This window comes from Galeopterus variegatus, unplaced genomic scaffold (assembly GCF_000696425.1).
Source record: "Galeopterus variegatus unplaced genomic scaffold, G_variegatus-3.0.2 Scaffold1392, whole genome shotgun sequence".
In the NCBI taxonomy this organism is placed as follows: Eukaryota; Metazoa; Chordata; class Mammalia; order Dermoptera; family Cynocephalidae; genus Galeopterus; species Galeopterus variegatus.
The window spans coordinates 217,000-234,658 of NW_007727503.1; the positions used below are offsets into that span (position 1 = coordinate 217,000).

General features: G+C 35.9%; 1 pseudogene; it reads left to right on the top strand.

Moving 5' to 3' along the window:
* Nucleotides 1-764: 764 nt before the first annotated feature.
* The window catches only part of LOC103593693, a 38,439-nt pseudogene continuing 21,544 nt past the window's right edge, over nucleotides 765-17,659 (top strand).

Sequence of the window (17,659 nt, forward strand, 5' to 3'; positions counted from 1 at the left end):
TCAATGTCGTTTTTATTTGCATTTCTCTGATGACTAGTGATGCTGAGCATTTTTTCATGTACCAGTTGTCATTCATATGTCTTCCTTCGAAAAATGTCTATTCAGCTCCTTTGCCCATTTTTTAATTGGGTTATTTGGGTTTTTTACTGTGTAGCTGCTTCAGTTCCTTATGTATTCTGGATATTAATCCCTTGTTGGATGTATAGTTTGTAAATATTTTCTCCCATTTTGTAGTTTGTCATTTCAGTCTGTTGATTGTTTCCTTTGCTGTACAGAAGCTTTTTAGTTTGATATAATCCCATTTGTTTATTTTTTCTTTTGTTGCTTGTGCTTTGGGGGTCTTATTCATGAAGCGTTTGCCCAGTCCTACTTCCTGGAATGTTTCTCCTATATTTTCTTTTAGTAATTTTATGGTTTAGGATCTTATATTTAAGTCTTTAATCCATTTTGAGTTGGTTTTGGAGAGTTCCAGGAAAATGGCGGCCTAGAGGTGCCCAGGACAGGTTTCTCTCACATAAGAAGATCACAATGAGCCCACTGCCACTGCTATCGCAATTACCAGAGCCATTGTCTGGCCCCAGAACCATTTCCCATCTCAGAGCAGCTCTCCGCAGAGTAGCAATCACACAGGTGGCCTGTCTTTGCAAAGACAGACTCCACAGAGGCAAAGCCTGCAACCACCACCACCATTGCAGCACCATGAATTAATGCTGCAGCATCAAAGGACACAGTGCTGGTAAGTGAGGCAACTACAGCCACCGGAGATGCAGCTTCTGCCACAAATTAACCCTGCAGTTGCCAAGGACATTGTGGGCATAAACGAGGCAGCTGCAGTCATGCTGCTCTTCCATGAATTAACCCTGCAACTGCCTAGGCCACTGCAGATGAGAGACACAGTAAACTTAAGGGAGGCAGTTGCAGCTGCCAGTACTGCTGCCACCCTCACAAAGTAACCCTGCTATAGCTGTGGATACTATAGACACAAAAGAGGCAATTACAGCCACTAGTGCATTGCCACTGCAGTCACTGTAGCTACATAGCTTACTGCAGACACTACAGACAAGCAGGCAGCTTTACAACCACCACTGCTGCAGTCACTGCCACCAACAGCACCACCGGACAGCCACCATTGTTGTGCAAGCATCCCACCACCACTGGAGTCTCTGCTGCCATGCAAGCAAACTGCCAAAGCCACTGCCACAACCCCTGCCACCATGAGAGTGGCCTGCTACCATGTCAGCAGCCATAGCAGCTATGGCAGCTGTCCAGGTAGATGGCCAACCACTTATCTGAAATGAAACAAAGAGGGCCACAAGCACCGTCCAGAGAAAGAGAGTAACAGAAGAAACTGCTCTTCAAGATGACTAAACATCAATGTAAAGATACTAAACACAGTTTGAATTAATTTGTTTTTTGGTGAGAGGTACAGGTCCAGTTTCATTTTTCTGCATAAGGATGTCCAATTTTCCCAACAACATTTATTGAACAGGCTGTCTTTTCCACAGTGTATGTTCTTGTTTCCTTTGTCAAAGGTCAGTTGGCTGTAAGTATGTGGGTTGATTTCTGGGATTTCACTTCTGTTGCATTAGTCCAAGTGTCCATTTTTAAGGCAGTACCACAATGTTTTGTTTATGATAGCTTTGTAATATAATTTGAAGTCAGGTAGTGTTAGGCCTCCAAGTTTATTTTTGTTTCCCTCAGTATTGCTTTGCTAATTCAGGCTTTTGTGTTATTCCAAATGATTCTTAGGATTTTTTTCTCTATTTCTGTGAACAATATCTTGGGTATTTGATGGGGATTGCATTGAATCTGTAGATTGCTTTGGGTAGTATGGACATTTTCATGATGTTAGTTCTTCCAATCCAAGAGCATGGTAAGTCTTTCTACCATTTTGTGTCCTCTTTAATTTCCTTCAGTAGTGTTTTGTAGTTCTTGTTGTAGAGATATTTCACCTCCTTGGTTAAACTGACATGTAGGTATTTTATATATTTACTTATTTTTTGGTGACTATTGTAAATGGGCTTGCTTTATTGATTTCTTTTTCTGCAAGTTTGGTATTGGAGTATAAAAATGCTACTGATTTTTAGGTGTTGATTTTGGATCCTACAACATTACTGAAATCTTTTATCAGCTCTAAGAGATTTCTGCTAGAGTATTTAGGTTTTCCTTGATAGTAGATCATGTCATCTACAAAGACGGACAGTTTGACTTTATCCTTTCAAATCTGGATTCCCTTCATTTCTTTCTCCTCCCTGATTGCTCTGGCTAGTACTTCCAATACTATGTTAAATAGGAGTGGTGAGAGTTGGCATGTGTTTCTGGTTCTTGTATTAAGGATGATATTTGAAATTGGTTTATTATATATGGCTTTTATTGTATTGAGATAATTTCCTTCTATGTCTAATTTGCTTAGTCTTTATCATGAAGCGATGATGAATTTTGCCAAGTACCTTTTCTACATCTATTGAGATAATCATATGTTTTTTTTTCCTTTTTGTCTTTTTTACTGACCAGCAATGGGATCACAACCCTCGGTGTCATGCCCGTACCGGGGACCGGCAATGGGATCGCAACCCTCGGTGTTGCGCCCGCACCACGCTCAGCCAGTGAGCAGGAACTGGTCTCCACATGGGATCCAAACCCTCGGCAGGAGCGCCGCCACACTCCCAAGCGGCGCACTCTCCAGTGCGCCACTGGGCCGGCCCAATCATATGGTTTTTATCCTTGGTTTTGTTGATGGAGTTTATCACATATATGGACTTGCTTGTGTTGAACCATCCTTCCTTCCTTGAGATGAGTTCCACTTGATCATGATGCATAAATTTTTTGATTTGTAACGGTATTCTGATTGTGAAGATTTTGTTGAAGATTTTTGCACCTGTGTTCATCAAAGATATTGAAGGAGTTGAATAGGCATTTCTCAGAGGAAGATATACAAATGGCCAACAGACACATGAAAAAATGCTCAGCTTCACTCAGCATCCAGGAAATGCAAATCAAGTCCACTTTGAAATACCATCTCACTCCAGTCAGGATCACTAATATCTAAAAGAATGAGAATGATAAGTGCTGGAGAGGTTGCAGAGAAAAAGGAACTCATAAACTGTTGGTGGGACTGCAAAATTGTGCAACCTTTATGAAAAATGGTATGGAGCTTTCTCAAACAATTACAGATCGATCTACTATATGACCCAGATATTCTACTTCTGGAAATACACCAAGAGGGATGGAAATCATCATGCCAAATGGATACCTGTATTCCCATGTTTATTGCAGCACTATTTATAATAGCCAAGAGTTGGAACCAGCCCAAATGTCCACCATCAGAAGAGCAGATAAGGGGCCAGCCCAGTGGCGCACTGGGGAGTGCGCCACTTGGGAGCGCAGTGGCGCTCCCGCTGAGGGTTCGGATCCCATGTGGAGACCGGTTCCCGCTCACTGGCTAAGCGTGGTGTGGGCGCGACACTGAGGGTTGCGATCCTGTTACCGGTCAGTAAAAAAGACAAAAAGGAAAAAAAAAAAGAAGAACAGCAGATAAGGAAACTGTGGTATATCTAAACAATGGAATTCTACTCTGCTACAAAAAAAGAATGAAATACTACCATTCACAACAATGTGGATGAACTTAGAGAAAATTATTTTAAGTGAAACAAGTCAGGCACAGAAAGAGAAATACGAAATGTTCTCACTTGTGGAGGGTAAAAATAAATAAATAAACAAACAAACACACAAAGGGTGGAGGAAAGACACAATAATCACAATTCCTTGAACTTGTTAAGACAAGTGAACAGATATATTGGGGGGGGGAGAAGAGGAACCATTAAATGGTCATGAAAATCAAATTCAATGTATATTGAGAAGTTAACATAAAATAAATAAATAAAAAGATATTGGCCTTTAATTTTCTTTTTTGGTTGTATCATTGTCTGGTTTTGATATCAGGATGATGCTGGCCTCATAGAATGAGGTTGGGAGAATTATTTGCGTTCCAATTTATTGGAATAGTTTGAAGAGAATTGGCATTAAGCCCTCTTTAAAGGTTTGTTAGAATTCAGCTGCAAAGCCATCTGGTCATGAGCTATTCTTTGTTGGATGACTGCTGATTACTACTTCAATCTTTTTGCTTGTTATTGGTCTATGTAGGTTTTCTATGTCTTCTTGGTTCAGTATTGGTAGTTTGTATGTGTCCAGAAATTTATCTGTTTCCTGCACGTTTTCAAATGTGTTAGCTTATAGTTGTTTGTAATAGTCTCTAATGATTCTTTATATTTCTGTGGTGAAAGTTGTAATATCTCCCTTTTCATTTCTCCCTTTTTAAAAAATTTGCACCTTCACTTTTCCTTTTCTTTCCTTCTTTCTCTTTTTTAAACCTATCTAATGGTTTGCCTTTGTATTTATCTTCACAAACCAACAACTTTTTATTTGATTGATCTTTTGTATAATTTTTAGGGTCTCTTTCATATAGTTCAGCTGTGAACTTGTTTCTTTCCATCTACACATTTAGAATTGAATTGTTGGGACCTGTCCACCTCTGCAGGATCCCAGCCATGCAACTACCCACCACCAAGAGGACCGAACCAATGACTCTCAGGCCCAAGGCAGCAGCTCCAACTCAGCAGCCCCTGTGGTATACAGGCTATGCAAGTTCCCACCCCTGAGATGACTGAACTCTCAAGTTCTATATCTTATACAGCAGGAAGTCATTGAAATGACTGACAAGGAATTTCAAGCAACAATTCTAAGTAAACTAAATAAGATACAAGGAAATTCAGGTAGACAACACAACAAAGTGAGAAAATGTATACAGGACCTCAAAGAGGAAATGTACAAAGAAATAAATGCCCTGAAAAAGAATGTAGCAGAGCTTGTGGAGCTGAAGGATTCACTCAACAAAATAAAAAATGTAACAGAGAGCTTAACCAGAAGGCCATTAAAAGCAGAAGAGAGAATTTATGACCTTGAAGATGACCTGTTCGAAATAACAGAGGCAGACAACAAGAAGAAAATCTAAGAGAAGTAACATACAACCTTAAGTGCTCAAACAGCTGAATCATGGGTATTCCAAAGGGCAGGAAAAAGGAAATGGTATTGAAAACATATTCAATGAATTAATAGCAGAAAACTTCACAGTTATAGGGAGAGATACAGATCTTCAGACACAGGAGGCTCAAAGTTCCCTAAACATATTCAACCCAAAAAGATCCTCTCCAAGACATGTTATAGTCAAACTGGAAAAACTCAAAGACAAAGACTCTTAAAAGCTTCAAGAAAGAAAAGTCAAGTCACCTATAAGGAAGCCCCTATCAGATCAACATCAGATTTTTCATCAGAAATCCCCAGAGCCAGAAGAGAATGGAATAATATTTTCAAAATACTAAAAGACAAAAATTGCCAGCTTTATCCAGCAAGGCTATCCTTCCAAAAGATTAACTAGTATGTTTCCCAGATAAACAAAAACAGTGGGAATTCACTACCACACAACCAGCCTTACAAGAAATCCGCAAGGGAGTACTCAGTCTGGTACCTGAAAAACAACCATCACTTTTATGAATATTTAAAAAAGGACAAAAAACACCAGTAAAATTAAAATGCTAACAATAAAGAGATAAAAACAGTTTATCTACCATCCTAAGAAACCAACAAACACAGAAGACAAACAGTAAATCAGAAATAAAGGAACAAAAGATAGTTTAAACATCCAAAGAAATCAATAAAATGCCAGGAATAAGTCAACACCTTTCAATAATAACTCAATGTAAAAGGATTGAACTCCCCACTCAAAAGACACAGAGTAACTGATTGGATTAAAAATATGGACCCAACAATATGCTGCCTAAATTGACTCATTCACCTGTAAACACAAACATAGACTAAGAGGGAAAGGATGCCAAAGGGTATATTGAGCAAATAGAAATGAAAAATGAGCTGGAGTAGCTGTTCTTATATCAGATAAAATAGGCTTTAAACCAAAAACCATAAAGAAGACTACTATATAATGATAAAAGGATCTATGCAATGAGAAGGCAAAACAATCATAAATATATATGGACCCAATATAAGAACAGCCAGATTTACAAAGCAAACATCATTAGACCTAACAAAAGAGATAGACACTAATACCGTAATAGTAGGGGACCTGAACACCCAACTCTCTACATTGGACAGATCATCTAAACAAAAATTCAACAAAGAAACACAAGATCTAAACAACACTTCAGACCAACTGGACTTGGCAGATATATGCAGAACATTTCATCTAGCAACCTCAAAATATTCAATTTTTCTCATCCGCACATGTAACATTCCCCAGGAGAGACCACATGTTAAGTCACAAATCAAGTCTCGACAAGTTCAAAAAAATTGGAATTATTCCATTTATTTTTACAGACCACAATAAATTAAAAGTAGAAATCAATAACGAACAGGACTCTATAAACTATATAAATACATGGAAATTAAGCAGCATTCTACTTATGAGATATGGGTCAAAGAACAAATTAAACAAGAGTTGAAAAATATTATTAAAAATAATGACAAATCAAACCAAAACCTGTGGGATATTGCAAAAGCAGTACTTAGGGGTAAATTCAGTGCATTAAATGCTTACTTCAGAAGAATGGAAAATAGCAAGTAATCCAACTAACACTTCACTTTGAAAAATTAGAAGGACAAGAAAATCCAAACACAAAGTTAGTATATGCAAAGAAATAATTAAGATCAGAGCAGAACTAAATGAAAAGGAAAACTTAAAAACAATACAGCAGATTAATGAAACAAAACGTTGGTTTTTAAAAAGATAAGTAAAATTGAAAAACCGTTAGCAAGGCTAACTAAAAGAAGAAGACACAAACAACAAATCTTAGAAATTAAAAAGTTGATATTACAACCGATACTTCAGAAATACAAGGAATCATTAGAGATTACTATAAACAATTATAAGCCAACAAATTTGAAAATCTAGAGGAAATCGATAAATTTTGGACAAACACACAAACTACCAAGACTGAGCCAAGAAGACACAGAAAATTGGAACAGACTAATAACAATCAAAGGGATTGAAGCTGTTATCAGCAGTCTCCCATCAAGAAAAGTCCAAGACCGGATGGCTTGACCACAGAATTCTACCAAACCTTTAAAGAAGAATCAATACAAATACTCTACAAACTATCCCAAAAATACTGAAACAAAGGCTACTCTCCCGAACTCATTCCAAGAGGCAAACATCACCATGAAACCAAAACCAGACAAAGGTAAAACAAAAAATCTACAGGCCAATATCATTGATGAATATAGACAGAAAAATCCTCAAAAAAATACTGGCTAATAGAATACAGTTACACATACATAAAATTATACACCATGATCAAGTGGGATTCATCACAAGGATGCAAGGTTCAACATATGCAAATCATAAATATGATACACCACATCAATCAAATAAAACATAAAAGCCATATGATCATCTCTATAGACTCTGAAAAAGCATTTGACAAAATTCAACATTCATTCGTGATACTCTCTATAAATTGAGTATAGAAGGAAAATATCTCAACACAATTAAAGCTGTATATGGCAAGCCCACTGCCAATATCATCCTGAATGGAGAAAAATTGAAAGCTTTTCCCTTAAGAATGAAAAAGACAAGGATGCCCACTTCTCATCACTCTTATTCCACATAGTGTTGGAAGTACTAGCCAGAGCAATCAGGGAAGAGAAGGAAATAAAGGACATCTAGATTGGAAAAAAATGAGGTCAAACTATCCCTGTTTGCAGATGACATGATCCTATATATAGGATAGCCTAAAAACTCTACAAAAACACTCTTAAAGTTAATAAATGATTCCAGCAAATTTGCAGGATACAAAATCAACACGGAAAATCAGTAGCATTTCTATATTCTAACAAGGAACTGGCAGAAAAAGAAAACAAGAAAGCTAACCCATTTACAATAGCATCCAAAAATAAAATAAAATAAAATACCTAGGAATAAATTTAACCAATGATTTAAAAATCTCTATGATGAGAACTACAAACCACTCCTGAGAGAAATAAAAGAGGACACAAGAAGATGGAAAGACATCCCATGCATTTGGATTGAAAGAATTAACGTTGTGAAAATGTCCATACTACCCAAAGTGATCCAAAGATTCAACACTATCCCCATAAATATTCCAATGACATTTTTCTCAGAATTGGAAAAAACTATCCTAACATTCATATGGAAGAACAAAAGACAATGAATAAACAAAACAATCCTGAGCAAAAAAAATAATAAAAGCCAGAGGCATAAAACTATTGGACTTTAAACTATACTACTAAGCTATAGTAATCAAAACAGCATGGTACTGGCATCAGAACAGACACACGGACCACTGGAACAGAATAGAGAATCCAGAAGTCAACCCACTCACCTAGAGCTATCTGATCTTTGATAAATGCACCAAGACTACACACTGGGGAAGAGACTGCCTCTTCAGTAAATGGTGCTGGGAAAATTGGACACTCATATGTAGGAGAATGAAACTAGTCCTATGCCTCTTGCCATATACCAAAATCATCTCAAAATGGATTAAAGAATTAAATATATATCCTGAAACAATAAAACTATTCAAAGAAACACTCCAGGAAGCAGGATTGGGCACAGACTTTATGAATATGACCCCCAAAGCACTGGCAACCAAAGGAAAAATAAACAACTGAGATTATGTCAAACCAAAAATCTTCTGCACAGCAAAAGAAACAATTAATAGAGCAAAAAGGCAACCAATAAAGTGGGAGAAAATATTTGCCAAATATATATCTGACAAATGATTAATAACTAGAATATAAAAGGAACACAAACAACTTAACAGCAAAAAACACTTAAATCAATTAAAAAATTGGCAAAGGAGTTGAAAAGGCATTTCTCAAAGGAACATATATGAATGGCCGACAGACACATGAAAAAATGCTCAGCATCACTCAGAATTTGGGAAATGCAAATCAAAAACACTTCTAGATACCATCTCACTCTAGTTCAGATAGCTAATATCCAAAAGACTGATTATGACAAATGCTGGTAAGGATGTGGAGAAAAAGGAAATCTTCTACACTGTTGGTAGGACTTCAAAATAGTGAAGCCTTTATGCAAAATGGTATGGATGTTCCTCAAACAATTACAGATAAATCTATCACATGACCCAGCTATTCCACTGTTGGGTATATACCCAGAGGAATGGAAATCTTCATGAAGGGATACCTGTACTCTCGTGTTTATTGCAGCACTATTTGCAATAGCCAAGAGTTAGAACCAGCCTAAATGCCCATCACTCAGTGAGTGCTTAAGGAAAACGTGGTATATCTACACAAAGGAATATTAATCTTCTATAAAAAAAACTGAAATACTACCACTCACAACAACATTGATGGACTTAGAGAAAAATATATTAAGTGAAAGAAGCCAGGCATGGAAAGAGAAATACCATATGTTCTCACTTACTTGTGGGAGCTAATAAAAATAAGTAAATAGACAAATGAATGGGGGGCATCAATAGAATACACAAAATATCAAGAATTCCTTGAAAGACAAGTGAATACATATGATGTTGAAGTGAGGGTGAGGGAGAGTTAGGAAGGAAAAGGAGCAATTGGTAAAGGTACATGAAAATCTACATTGTACATTGATAAATCAAAATTTAAAAACAAAATAAAAAACAAAGGATAAATCTAGATACTTGGCATGAAAGTTAAGATTGATATAGAAATTTAAGGATGTTAAAATGAAATTTTAAAAATTTCAACATTGGGGGGAATTATATTACAATAAATACTTTAAGAAAAATAATTGGATTGTTATTTTTCTAGTTCTTTGTGGTATAGCATTAGGTGTTTTATTTGAAAATTTCTATTAATTTGATGTAAGCATTTATTTCAATAAGCTTTCCTTTTAATACTGTTTTTGCAGTATCCTACAGGTTTTGGTATGATGTACCTTTATTTTCATTAGTTTCAACAAATTTTTTGATTTCCCATTTAATTTCTTCTTGGGCCCCTAGGTCATGTTTTTTAGTTTCCATAATTTGCATAGTTTCCCATTGTCTGTAAGTATGTGGGTTGATACCTAGGTTTTCTACTCTGTTCCACTGATCTCACTCTCTTTTTTTGTGCCTGTACCATGCTGTTTTGGTTACAAAAGTTTTCTAATATAGTTTCAAGGTGGGTAGTGTTATTCCTCCAGTTTTATTTATTTTGCTCAGGATTGCTTTGGCTATTTGGGGTCTTTTTTTGTTCCATATGAATGTAAGGATTGCTTTTTCTATTTCTAAAAAAGTCATTGGTATTTTTGATGGGGATTGCATTGAATCTGTAGACTACTTAGCATAAATGGATACTTTCATGATATTAAATTTTCTTATCCAGGAGCATGTCCTTCCACCTTTTTGTGTCCTCTTTACTTTCTTTTGTAGTGTTTTTTACTTTTCATTGAAGAGACCTTTCACCTCCTTGGTTAAATTGATTCCTATGCATTTTATTTATTTATTTATTTGTTTGTTTAGTTATTTAGACGGATATTGCAAATGGTTTTGCTTTCTTTTCCTGCTAGTTCATTATTGGAGTATAAAAGCATGACTCATCTTTGCATGTTGATTTTGTATCCTGCAACATCACTGAGATTGATAATCAGCTATAATATTTTTTTGGTGCAGACTGTAAACTTACTATATATGAGATCATGTTGTCTGCAAACAAGGATGATTTGACTTTGTCCTTTCTAATTTGGATGCCCTTTACTGCCTTCTCTTGCCTCATCGCTCTATTACTTCCAATAATTTGTTAAATAGGAGTTGTCAGAGTGGGCATCCTCATCCTGTTTCTGTTCCCCATTTAGGATGATATTGGGGATTCATTTGTCATAAATGGCTTTTACTGTGTTGAGACACTTCCTTCTACACCTAAGTTGCTGAGAGTCTTTATCATGAAGGGATGTTGAATTTTGTTGAATGCTTTCTCTGCATCTCTTGAGATAACCATATGGGTTTTGCCTTTGGTTTTGTTGATATGGCATATCAAATTTATTGACTTACTTATATTTAACCAAACTTGCATCCCTGGGATTAATGCCACTTGATCATAGAGTATAATTTTTTTGATGTGTTCCTGTACTCTGATTTCTAGTAATTTGTTGAGGATTTTTACATCTAGGTTTATAAAGGATATTGGTCTGTTGTTTTCTTTTTTTGTTGTATCTTCCTCAGCTTTTGGTATCAGGGTGATGCAGGCCTCATATTATGAGTTTGGGATAATGGCTTCTGTTTCAATTTTTTAGAAAGTTTGAAGAGAATTGGTATTCTTCTTTAATGGTTTGATAGAATTCATCTGTAAATCCATCCATTCCTGCGCTTTTCTTTTTTGGAAGATATCTGATTCTGCTTCAAAGTCTTGGCTTGTTATTGGTCTGTTCATGTTCTTTGTTTCTTCTTGCCTCAGTCTTGGTAGTTTGTATGTATCCAGAAATGTATCCATTTCCTCCAGGTTTTTGTATTTGTTGGTGTACAGCTGTTTATAATAATCTGTAGTGATTCTTCAAATTTCTTTGGTTTTGGTTGTAATGACTCCCTTATCATTTCTTATTTTTGGTATTTTGGTCTTATCCCTTCTTTGTTAACTTTGCTAATGGTTTATCTATTTTACTTATCTTCTCTGAAAATCTTTCTGTTCGATTGGTCTTTTGTATTGTTTTTTTCTGTGTCTCTATTTCATTTAGTTCTACCCTGCTCTTGATAATTTATTTACATCTATCACTTTTGGGATTTGATGGTAGTTGTTTTTATACTTCTTCTACAAGTGGTGTTATGTCACTTATTTGATGTCTTTCCATTCTATGGATGGAAGCATTTACTGCAATATACTTTCCTCTTAGTACTGCATTTGCATAATCCCATAGGTTTTGCTGTTATGTATTTTTGTTTTAATTAGTTTCAAGAAATTTTTTGATTTCCTGTTTAATTTCTTCTTGGACCCATAGGTCATTCAGGAGTCTATTGTTCAGTTTCCATGAATTTGAGTAGTTTCCAGAATTTTGCTTAATATTGCTTCCCAATTTTATCCAATTGTGGTCTGAATGAGTTTTTATTTATCTTCTAAAAGCCAACTTATTGTTCCACTGATCATTTGTATCATTTTGGGGGTTCTCTATTTCAATTAGTTCTTCCCCGACCTTAATTATTCATTTTCTTCTACTAGTTTTAGGATTGAATTGTTTTTCTCTATTTCTTTCAGGTGTAGTGTTAGGTCATTTATTTGAAGCTTTTCCATTCTTTTGATATAAGCCTTTATTGCAATAAACTTCCCTCTTGGTACTGTTTTTTTGATGTCCCACAGATTTGGGTATGATGTATCTTTATTTTTGTTTGTTTTGAGAATTTTTTTGATTTCCTGTTTAATTTCTTCTTGAACCTGTAGGACCTTCAGGAGTCTGTTGTTTAATTTCCATGCACTTGAGTAGTTTTCAGATTTAGTTGTTGGTGGTTTCCAGTTTTAATCCATTGTGGTCTGAAAAGATACTTAAAATGAGTTCAATTTTTTAAAACTTACTAAGACTTGATTTGTGACCTAATATGTCTATCCTGAAGGATGTTCCATGTGCTGATGAGAAGAATGTGTATTCTGTAGTGGTTGAATGAAATGTCTATAGGTGTCTGCCAGGTCCAATTGTTCTAAGTTGTAGTTTAAATCCTGTGTTTCTTTGTTGTTTTTTTGCCTGGAAGATTTTTCCAGTGCTGAGTAGGGTGTACAGTTCACCCACTGTTATTGTATTAAGGTCTATAACTATTTTAAGCCTAAGAGTGTTTGCTTTACATATATAGGTTCTTCAGTTTTGGTTGCATACATGTTTATGATTGTTATATCTTCTAACTGGATAGATTCCTTTATAATTATACAATGGCCTTCTTTGTCTCTTTTTATGGTTTTGGTTTGAAGTCTATTTTATCCAATATAAGAATATCTACTGCTGCTAGTTTTGGGTTTCTACTTGCATGGTATATCTTTTTCCATCCCTTCAATTTTAGTCTGTGTGTGTCTTTATAGATGAGGTGGGTCTTGAAGACAGCATATATTTGTATCTGGCTTTTTAGTCCAATCAGTCAGTCTGTGTTTTTTGAATGGGGAATTTAATCCATTTATATTTAGTGTTGTTATTAATAAGTATTGCTTTATTCCTGTCATTATGTTGCTTTTTGTTCAGATGTTTTAAATATCATTTGTTCCTTTCTTCTTCTTTTATTTTTAACCTCCAATGTTAGTTGAAGTTTTGAGGTGACATGATGTAGTTTCCATATCTTTTTCATTTGCATTTTGTTTTTAATGACAGGTTTTTCTCTTTGTTTTCAATCTGTGATAGTGATTATCACTTTCCAGACCTGGATGCAGGAATTCTGTGAGAATTTCTTGCAGGGCTGGTTGTGTGGTAGTGAACTCCCATAATTTTTGTTTGTCTGGGAAATACACTATTTCTCGCTCATTTCTGAAGGATAAAATTTCTGGGTATAGAATTCTTGGCTGGCAATTTTTTCCTCAGTATTTTGAGTATATCATCTCATTTTCTTCTGGCCTGTAAGGTTTCAGTTGAGAAGTCTGCTGTCAATGTGAAGGGGGTTCCCTTATAGGTGACTTGATGCTTTGCTGCTTTTAGAATTCTCTATGTGTCTTTGGGTCTTGCCAGTTTGACTATAATGTGTCTTGGAGAGTATGTTTTTGGATTGAATATGTTTGGTGATCTTCAGCCTCTTGGATCTGAAGGTCTGCATCTCTCCCTATACCTGGGAAGTTTTCTGTTATTACTTTCTTGAATAGGTTTCCAATGCCTTTTCCTTTATCCTCCCCTTCTGGGACACCCATGATTCAGCTGTTTGTGCACTCGATGTTGTCTGCTAGCTGTCTTAAATATTCTTCGTTTTTTAAATTATTTTTTCTGTCTGCCTGTGTTATTTCAAAATGACCTTCTTTGAAGTCTGAAATTCTTTCTTCTGCTTTCTGTAGCTTGCTGCTCAAGCTTTCTGTTCTGTTTTTGTATTTTATTGAGTACATCCTTCATTTCTAGGATTTTTGATACATTCCTTTTTAAGGTTTTCTCTTTGAAAATTTCCTCCTTCATATCTTTGATATTTGTTTTGTTTCACTGTCTTCTTTAATTGATTCTTCTCTTATCTCTTTGAGTTTTGTAAAGTTCATTCCTTAGAATTCAGTTTCAGATATCTCAAGGTTTTCCTACTCTATGGGGTCTGGTACTTGAGAATTGCCATATTCCTTTGGTGGTGTCATATTTTCTTGTTTATTTGTAGTTCTAGTATTTTTATGTTGATATTTTTCATCTGGTAGGACACTAGTTTCTTCTTTTACTCTGTAGTAGGCTATGAGGCGAAAAACTTCCTCCTCTTTTTGTAGGCTCTTCTGGTGACTCTTCATGCAGTTGAGTGTGCAGTGGGATGCCTTGGCTCCTGTTCAGTTGGTTGGCAGGCCTCCTCATGGCTCAGGCATGGGTCAATGGCTGTGTTGGGTCAGCCCTCCAGATGGTGCTCATCTGGGTGCCAACTCAGTCAGTGGGTAGGCCCCTCTGGGGCTCAGTTGTGGGCTGATGGCTACATCAGGGTTGGGGCATGGGATCAGTGCTCACCTGGGTGCCCATTCAGTTGGTTGGAGGTTCTCCAGTGCTCACACATGGGCAGGCCTGTGGCTGCATGAGGCTCAGGGTGCAGGACCTGTGCTCACCTGGGCAGCCACTTTGTTAGTGTGTGGGCCCCTCTGGGGATCAGGCATGGGCAGGCCAGTGGCTGCATTGGAGTTGGTTCATAGAACTGGCACTCACCAAACTGAACTATTCATTCAATGCAATGTGAAAAAATGCCCATTAGCCTGTGTCTGTGTGCATATGTGTAAATTGACAAGCTGATTCTGAACTTCATATGGAAATACAAAGGACTGATAATATTCTAAACAACTTTGAAAAATAAAAACAAAGTTAGAGTTTTATCATTACCTTAATCCAAGACTTATTATAAGCCTACAGTGACCATGATGGTGTGATGTTGGCATTAAGATATGAAAATAGATTAACAGAACAGAATAGAGAGGCCAGAAATAGACTCGTGCCTACATGGTGAACCAGTTTTTTACAAATGTGCAAAGGCAATTTGATGGATAAAAAATAGTCTTTAAAAAATATATGCTGGAATAATTAGCTATCTCAATGCCAAAGAATAAAGTTTGATTCATACCTTACAAAAAATACAAAAAGAAAAAGGAAAATTTATCACAGACCTAAGTATGCAACCAAAAACTATAAACATTTTAGAAGAAAATATAGGAGAAAGATTTTGTGAGCTGGTTTTAAGAAGATTTCTTAGATACTACACCAACAACATGATGCATCAAAGAAGAAATGATAAATTGAACCTCAACAACATTAAAAATCTATACTTTTTCAAAAGGCATCAGTAAGAAAATGAAAAGATATGCCATGGACTGGTTAAAAATATTTGAAAAGCCTATAACTGATAAAGGACTTGCATAGTGAATGCATAAATAACTCTAAAAACTAAATAAACAGAATAATAACTTATAAAATGAGCTAAAGATTTGTACTGGCATTTTAACATAAAACATACTGCCAAAATATACAAGGCTGACCATAACAAGTGATGGCAAAGATGTGGAGGGCCTGGACCTCTCATTCACTTCTGGTACAACTATAAAATGGTATGCCTGCTTTGGAAAATAGTATAAAGGTTTCTAAATATGTTTAAAACATACACATTATATATGACCCAGCAATTCTATTACTAATATTACTCAAGAGAACTGTAACCATATAATCATACAAAGACTTGTTTATTGCAACTTAATGCATAAGAGCCCAAAATTCAAAATGATCCAAATGTCTATCAACATTTGGATGGATAAAAAATTGAGATATATCCATACAGTGTAACATTACTTACCCATCAATAAAAATGAATAAACTACTGATACACACAACAACATGCCTGAATCTCAAAATAATTATGCTGAGTAAAAGAAATCAGACAACAAAGAGTGCATACATTACCATTAATGTATTCAACATGGGGTGTAGAGAGGTGTTGGAGGGAGTTATTGCAAAGGGGCATGAAGAACCTCAGCAGAAGATGAATATGTTACCTATCTTTATTTCAGTAATGACTTCATGGGTGCATAAGCATATGAAAACTTATCAAATTTTAAATTTTTGATAAGTACAGTTTATTGTATGCCAAATATACCTATGTATAGCTGTTTTTTAAATGCAAAAAATATTAACTCTATTTATTACAGAGCTGACTCCTAATTACTTTCTCCAATACAAAGAAGCAGAAATGTGTCAATATGGTAGGGTCAGATGTTTTAGAGTTTTGGGGTTTTTTTTGGCTACACCCTTGCCAGATATTTGAAAAGAACATTGTAAATAATGTGTAAAGAAAAAGAATCTAAAAGACAATATAGGTATATTATTATTAGACAAAAAAATGTTTTTCCTTTTCTCAACTTTCCTTATTTTTTTCCAAGGTGGTTTTATCTGTTTTATTAATTTAAAATTATTATAATTTTCAAATTAGTCTCTAGTTTCTTAGAACTCAATAATATATGTCAAAATCTAGGAGAAAGGAGATCAAGAAAGATTACTTTGGGGTTGCTAAGAATCGCCAAAGTAGATAATTCACACATGCCTTATCAGTAGTTGACTCTAATTCTTCTATTACCCTATGGAAAACTGGCAAGACTTCCTCTGCAAATTACGAATAGATTAACTTCAATGTCTTATATTTTCAGATCTGAATTAGGTTTAAAGTCTGGCAATCTGTACAAAATTTTGGAAGTTTAGTTTATTTTTCAGTGCCTACTATGATCCAGTTTATTCATATATTGTCTCTTCCAGGTGAAAATAATGTTTACTGTAAAGTTGACAGTCTGCAGTCTATGGAACTAGCAGCACGTTGGAAGTAATGGAACCTGGGTTATAGTTTCTGCTTTTAGGTTCTAGAATTATTCACTCAACAACTGCTGATTAAAAACCAGCTATATGCCAGAGAATATTTTAGGTTTTGAGAGTGCACATTTAAAAAAGCAATTATCCCTGCCCTAGTGGAGCACACATTCTAATGAAGGAAACAGACAATACCTGATAAACATCATTTATTAGACACTTCTTATGCAACACTTCTAAATCCTCTCAACCACTCCTCTAATTTAGCCACTAATGAAGTAACTAGTTCCATGCAGGCTCTGACCTGCTTCATGCAGGTATAATCACTGCTTTGCCTCAAGCCCAGCATGTATACCTCATGGTTGCTGATCTGATATCTCACTTAGGAATCTACCTATATGCACACATGCATAGGCACACAGTAGGGCAGGGGAGTTAATGCCCATGGTTCACCTATTATGAAAGGGGACAGAAGCCAATGAATAAATGCTCCCTGTGTCTATTTCATATGATTCCTCAGAATGTTCTAGCAGAATCAAGGGCTGGCCCACGGCTCACTTGGGAGATTGTGGTGCTGATAACACCGAGGCCATGGGTTCAGATCCTTATATAGGGATGGACGGTTGGCTCACTGGCTGAGCGTGGTACTGACAACACCAAGTCAAGGGTTAAGATCCCCTT